General features: G+C 43.3%; 3 non-coding genes across 3 annotated transcripts; all 3 read left to right on the top strand.

The window, feature by feature from the left end:
• Nucleotides 1–230: 230 nt before the first annotated feature.
• trnap-agg (transfer RNA proline (anticodon AGG)) lies at nt 231–302 on the top strand. The gene has a single exon. It is a non-coding gene; the product is annotated as a tRNA-Pro (tRNA).
• A 733-nt stretch (nt 303–1,035) lies between these two features.
• On the top strand, nt 1,036–1,107 carry trnap-ugg (transfer RNA proline (anticodon UGG)). The gene has a single exon. It is a non-coding gene; the product is annotated as a tRNA-Pro (tRNA).
• A 1,785-nt stretch (nt 1,108–2,892) lies between these two features.
• On the top strand, nt 2,893–2,964 carry trnap-agg (transfer RNA proline (anticodon AGG)). The gene has a single exon. It is a non-coding gene; the product is annotated as a tRNA-Pro (tRNA).
• The last annotated feature ends 3,510 nt before the right edge of the window (nt 2,965–6,474 follow it).

The raw sequence follows: 6,474 nt of genomic DNA on the forward strand, positions 1-6,474 counted from the left end.
AAAAAAATCTAATAAAGTACATGGTATGAGTAGCCAAGCGCAACTTTCTTTGCTATGCTTTGTTTTGTTTTAAATTCAGTTTGTAAATATGTTTAGCTACACTAAGTCCACCAGAGGGTGCTGTTGGACAAGAGACCTCCGAGCCTTCTGTCAGCCACATCACCAGTTTAGGGGTGTAAAATACAGGTTCCATCTGTACTGTATAGACAAAGTTTAACAGCTAAATATGTGGCTCGTTGGTCTAGGGGCATGATTCTCGCTTAGGGTGCGAGAGGTCCCGGGTTCAAATCCCGGACGAGCCCTGTATTTTATTTTTTTACCTCTCAAGATAAGATATCTTGAACATGAAACAAAAGGTCCCCATATTTTAAGCTGAAAACAGAATGAGAGTCACTTATTACACTCTGCTCACGTGCTCCTAAAAGGCTTTGGAGCCTTCAAACAAAAATCTGGGGAAGACATTTAGGGGAAAGGTTTACTGTTATTCAATGACTTTCAGATTTGTACCTGAGCTCTACCAAATAAAGTTCTTACCAAAATGCTTTCAACATATTCTTATGAACAAAAAGCTATTTCATGCTTCATCATTTCACTGTTTTTATTTGATAATGAATACCTAAAATACCTAGTTGATACATGTTTAATAAGTGGTTGACAAATTCCCAAAACCTACTTTTCTTTTACAGCAACAGCACTCTTTATGATCACGAGTTTACTCCTGATATGACAATATCAAAGTATGAGACAGTTATTCGCATAGTGGTCTTTGGCCAGAAAATATATCTTTGCAAGCCCAATTACAGTTCTTTTAGGCTCATTAAAGAATGTACAATTTCAGTATTCTGCCCCATAAATCTAGTAAGAATATATGGATGCATACATTCCCCATAGGTTACCTCTACTATACTGTAACCACCAGGGGGTGCTGTTTGACTTAAGGGCCAGCTTGCCACATCAGCAGTTCTAAAACTGAATCACAGAGCAGAGCTGAGCAAAGCCAAGTGAAGTTTAAAGAGGTAACAGCCTATCCTATGAGGCTCGTTGGTCTAGGGGCATGATTCTCGCTTTGGGTGCGAGAGGTCCCGGGTTCAAATCCCGGACGAGCCCTCAGATTTTGCATCAGTAGAAAGTGATGGATGACAGTTTTTATAGTTCAAATATTGAAATATAGTAAACCTGTATAATTTTCTTTCCTAATGTCTATAACACTGTCCATGGCACTATATCATGCAGTTCTGATGGCTTCTTTATTGTGTGTATAAAAACAAATTGAAAATATAGTTGCAATCACCCATGACGGGGTCCTGTGCCGTATGACCGTATAACTGTATGAGTATGGTGGTGGCCTAATGAATACATAATGGTAAACATTATTTTAAGTCATGCCATGTCTCACAGAACAGTTGGTTGAGGTTGGACTTGAACCAGCATGGTCATGAGTTGCGCAATACGCCTACACTAAATGGACATGCAGATTGCCAAGGGCAGAATAGAGTATATTTGGACTTGGAGGTATGGTCAGCTTGGTCGGTACGGTAAAATGGCATTGGTATTCCTTAAAAATGGGTTTACCGGAAGTCAATATTTCAAAACAATCATCAACAATGTTCCTAAAGAAAAATGTGTCAAACTCTACAGTCACACTGATGGTTGCTATTCTGAACATCTGAGATATTCAATTATTTCACTTTGAAATGTACTCTTCCTTCAATGGCCTAATTGCTATGAATTTCACACCATGAAGTCCCAGTCACCTAGTACATGTGTGCCGAGTATGCAGCCTTTACCGCTGCCGGCACATAATGGTCTGACCATATGGATGCAATTTGAAAATGGTTCATCATGACGAATGGTATAACAAGGCTCATGCATGTTGCACCTTCCTAGTGGTAATGGCTGCCTGTTGAAAGGCTGAACTTTCAGGCCTTATTATAGCTCTACCTATGTATTGTTCTGGCCCATCTTTTGATTCCCTTGCTCATTATACGTGTTCTACAAGCCTTTTATAACTTTTGGAGCAAAAAAGTCAGGTAAAAATAATAATAATACTAACGAATACAATAGGGTTCCTACATTTTTTGTAGGACCTAATAATAATACTATAAATTACAATAGGGTTCCTATGTTTTACGTAGGAATAACCAAATATAGTTGCAAGCAGCCATGACAGGGTCAAACTGTATGAGGATTATGGTTGCCCTTATGAGTACCCATTGGTATACATTATACAAATATATAATTTTTAAATAAATAATGTTACTAACGAATATACAATAGGTTTCCTACTTTCTCCATAGGACAGGTAACCAGGGGATGTGAAGGTTTTCCATCCCAGGGTGCAGCTGTCCGGTGTATCCCGACCACACGTCAGGGGGGCAGAATACGAGGGGGACGGAGCGCAGGTGGTCTTCCAGGCCTGGACTTTACCCCAGCATCCCGGCAACTGCCCTGTGCCTGCAAACCAAGACTCAGATTTGTACCCTGGGCTCTACCACATAAAATTCTTACCAATATGCTTTCAACATATTTTTAAGATCAAAGAGCTATTTCATGCTTCATCTTTTCATTGTGTTCTTATTTGATAAATAAATACCTAAAATACCTAGTTAATACATGGTTAATAACAGGTCGACGAATACCCAAAACCTACTTTGCTGGTTTACTTTTACAGCAACACCAGCAAACTAAAAATCATTTAACATCTGTGATGGTAGAGAAAGCCCATCCACCTTGCCAGAACAGAGTATCGGAACACTACTATACTGTAAGCACCAGGGGGTGCTGTTTGACTTAAGGCCCAGCTTGCCACATCAGCAGTTCTAAAAAACAAATCACAGAGCAGAGATGAGCAAAGCCGACTGAGTTTTAAACAAGTAACAGCCCAACCTATGAGGCTCGTTGGTCTAGGGGCATGATTCTCGCTTAGGGTGCGAGAGGTCCCGGGTTCAAATCCCGGACGAGCCCTCAGCTTTTGTATCAGTAGAAAGAGATGGATAGCATTTTCATAGTACAAACATTGACCTATATTAAACCCATATATTTGTCTTTCTTAATGTCTAGAACACTGTCCATGGCACTATATCATGCAGTACTGATGGCTTTTTTATTGTGTGCATAAAAATTAATTGAAACGGGATATGAAGGTATTACATCAACTATTCTGTACCATGTTACTGGTATTTACACTTGGGAGAATTATGCAACCCAGGGTATACAGATAGATATAGCAGAGATATTACACATTTCCTTGATCATTGATGAGAGAAAAAGCTGTCACGGATATTAATAGCGCAATCATGCCTAGATAAACAATGGCTCTCTGACATAATCCAGATAAGTTAGAACTTTATTGAGTGAATATTTGACCTGTGATTCGAAATTTGGATGCCCCAGCAGCAAGCTCAAACTTAAAGACCCAGTGAACTCATGTTTCAGCTGGAATTTGAAAATAAATAAATGAAGAAGCTGAGAGTTCTATTCTTCGCGGGAAGGAGGGGGTAGGGGTTTCATTGAGACTGAGTTGTTATCCCTAGGGTACCAATCCACTGAAACTTGTGACGACTTTACTACGGTCTTACCAACATGGACACGCCTGATCTCGGAAGCTATGCATGGTCGGGCCTGGTTAGTACTTGGAAGGGAGACCGCCTGGGAATACCAGGTGATGTAAGTGGTGTCGGATGTTGGCCAATAGGTGGCACTCTTCCCTCTGGCCATAGGGGCCACTCACTAGGGCCGCGGCCCCGTGCCCGAGCTAATTTGCATACTAAAGTCTAGAACGTTTGGCTAGTGTGACCACGCCATCCGTATTCCAGCACGGAACAGCCCCTTGGCCACGGCACACTTGGGAGAGGTGTGCCGTGGCCAAAGTACAGACGCTAATGAGATGACGCGCGGATACGCAACGTGAGCTGGATGACGTAGTCCTTGCGCGACACTTCTTTCTTTATAGGTCCATGGCATGCCCTTCTTCCCCACAACAATCATTTTAAACAATGGCGGCAAGCGGTTCACGAGTGGGTTTACGTTGGTGCGATAGTGAAGTCGAGTGTTTACTTGAAATTTTGGCAGACGACAGCATTCAATCGCAGCTGGACACTAGCCTGGTTCTACCATACTCTCGTACTTCACTTCATTTCATTTGTACAGAGAGTCTGGACCTAATCAATTGACAAACGTTAACTCACTTGAAGGCGGGTGTCTGTTGAAGTTTAAAATGAGTGGATCTGCCCAGTGCCACTCTGGATCTGCCATAACCAATCGCAAACGTTTGGTTGTGACGTATGTCATGCGCCGGGAATCACGCGCAGGTTGTACACAAACCAAACACCTTGCGCGTCTGCACGAAAATGTCCGGCTTTAACTTCTCAATATTTGGCAGCGTTGCCACAACAGACCGAATAGCTTCGCTCGCATCGTTCTCCATTGTCTTCTTACTACCGACCTACAACAACAACTCAAACTGGCGCACGACTTTATCGTCATTGTTCTCAGACACGCCCTCTGTTCGCTGATTGGGCGCACGCTGTGGTAGCTCAGAAAACCAAATTACATACAGCAGGTCCAGAACTAGTACTGAAGGGAAATTCAAATTGAGCGGAAGTACTTAGGCGGGCGGAGCCAGGCTAGCTGGACACCACGCTTGGTGATAAAATATTTATCGTATTACGACGTGATGACGCATGTATGAAGGAGCAATCGTGCCCAGGCCACGGCCTTTGGGAGCAGTGTGACCACGGGCCAGCGGGGGGAGCGGGGAGGGGGGGAATCGTGCTGAATCTTCCAGTAGCACGGAACAGGCAAACTAGCCTAGTGTGAGTGCGCCCTAAACATCAATCCCGATGCCCAAGTGCAGTGACGGGGACACTGTGCTGTGGAAGGCGCCGTCCTTCAGAGGAGACGTAAAACAGAGTTCCTGACTCACTGAGGTCATAAAATATCCCAGGGCACTTAACGCAAAGAGTAGGGGTTTCCCCGGCTTCCTGGCCCAACCAGGCTCATTCAATCTGGCCCCCTAATCATCCCCCTGTATAATTGGCTGACTCATTGATTCCCTCACTCTCCACCTCAAGCTGGTGTGTGGCGAGCGTTCTGGCGCAGATTGGCTGCCGTGCATCACCCAAGTGGGTGCTACACACTGGTGGTGGTTAGTGAGGTCCCCCCTTCACTGTAAAGCATCTTTGAGCACTATATAAATTCAATCCATTATTATTACTAAGCTAGCAATATGCTGCACCGCGAACATCACCGCGGTGGAACGATCCTGCAGATATGCCCTCTACAACACCCGCAGGATCCGGCCCTTCCTCACGAGGGAAGCAGCTCAGCTCCTGGTCCAAGCGCTGGTCATCTCCCGCCTCGACCACCGCACCTCTCTCATGGCTAGACTTCCCGGCCTCTGTGATAAAACCTTGGCAGCGTATCCAGAACGCTGCAGCACGACTCGTGTTCAACCTAACAAAATTCTCCAATGTGATTCCCCTTTTCCATGACCTCCATTGCCTCCCTGTAGTAGATCGCATCAGGTTCAAGATGATGGTACTGGCATACAAGGCGGTCAATGGAACTGCCCCTGCCTACCTCCAAGCATTGGTCAGACCACACACCCCAGCTCGAGCGCTCCGCTGAACTACTTCCGCTGGACGCCTGGTACCGCCATTGCTAAGAGCAAACCAAGGTCGATCATCAAATCACAACTCCTCTCTGGGTTAGGTTCTCGTTTTCATTCAATTCAACTTTATGTGATTTTTAAGTGAAAGGCTATAATTAAAGTAAACAATATGGAAAATGTTCATCCTACAGTGTTGTTACACTGCACTGCAAAAATGATCATATCAAAATAGAAGCTATACTGTGTCTAGCAGTATCATCACACAAAAATTATAAACAGGTAAGGAGTTAAGTGGTCTCAACGAGGATTCCTTTTTTTCAGTCTCGGTTCTGACTGTCTATCTTATTTGGAATATTTCTTAAACATATTTCCTTTTAGGTGTGGCAAGTATAAACTCTAATTTCAAATCCCTTTTCAAATTAAACATAACTCAGAACTTAAAATAATCAACATATCTGAAGTCAATGCTGATCAAAAGTTATTCCAATAATGTTATCAATAAAATCACAGCCTATAGCTTACATATTCTTCAAATAAAGCATGCTTAAATCTAACCATGTTCCCTCCAAATAAAGGCCATTAAGCCTCCCCCAAACGTATCAAAAAAGGTAAATTAGTAAACAAGAGAGTCTTTTAGCTCCTTTAGTTTAGCAATTTACAATGAAATAAAAGCTTCTAAACATCACTAAGATATGTCCGCCTTAGATATGTCCACTACCTGGACATATCATAAGTTTACAAAACAAGGTTTACGTTTACCATTCGCTCACCTGTTCGAAGCACGCGGTCAGTCAGTGCTGTGGTCTCCTCATCATAGATAATCGGTTCCAGCGGCTGTACTGTGCCACCCGTCGACCGCCATC

The sequence above is a fragment of the Gadus chalcogrammus genome, chromosome 9 (genome assembly GCF_026213295.1).
Source record: "Gadus chalcogrammus isolate NIFS_2021 chromosome 9, NIFS_Gcha_1.0, whole genome shotgun sequence".
NCBI classification, from domain to species: Eukaryota; Metazoa; Chordata; class Actinopteri; order Gadiformes; family Gadidae; genus Gadus; species Gadus chalcogrammus.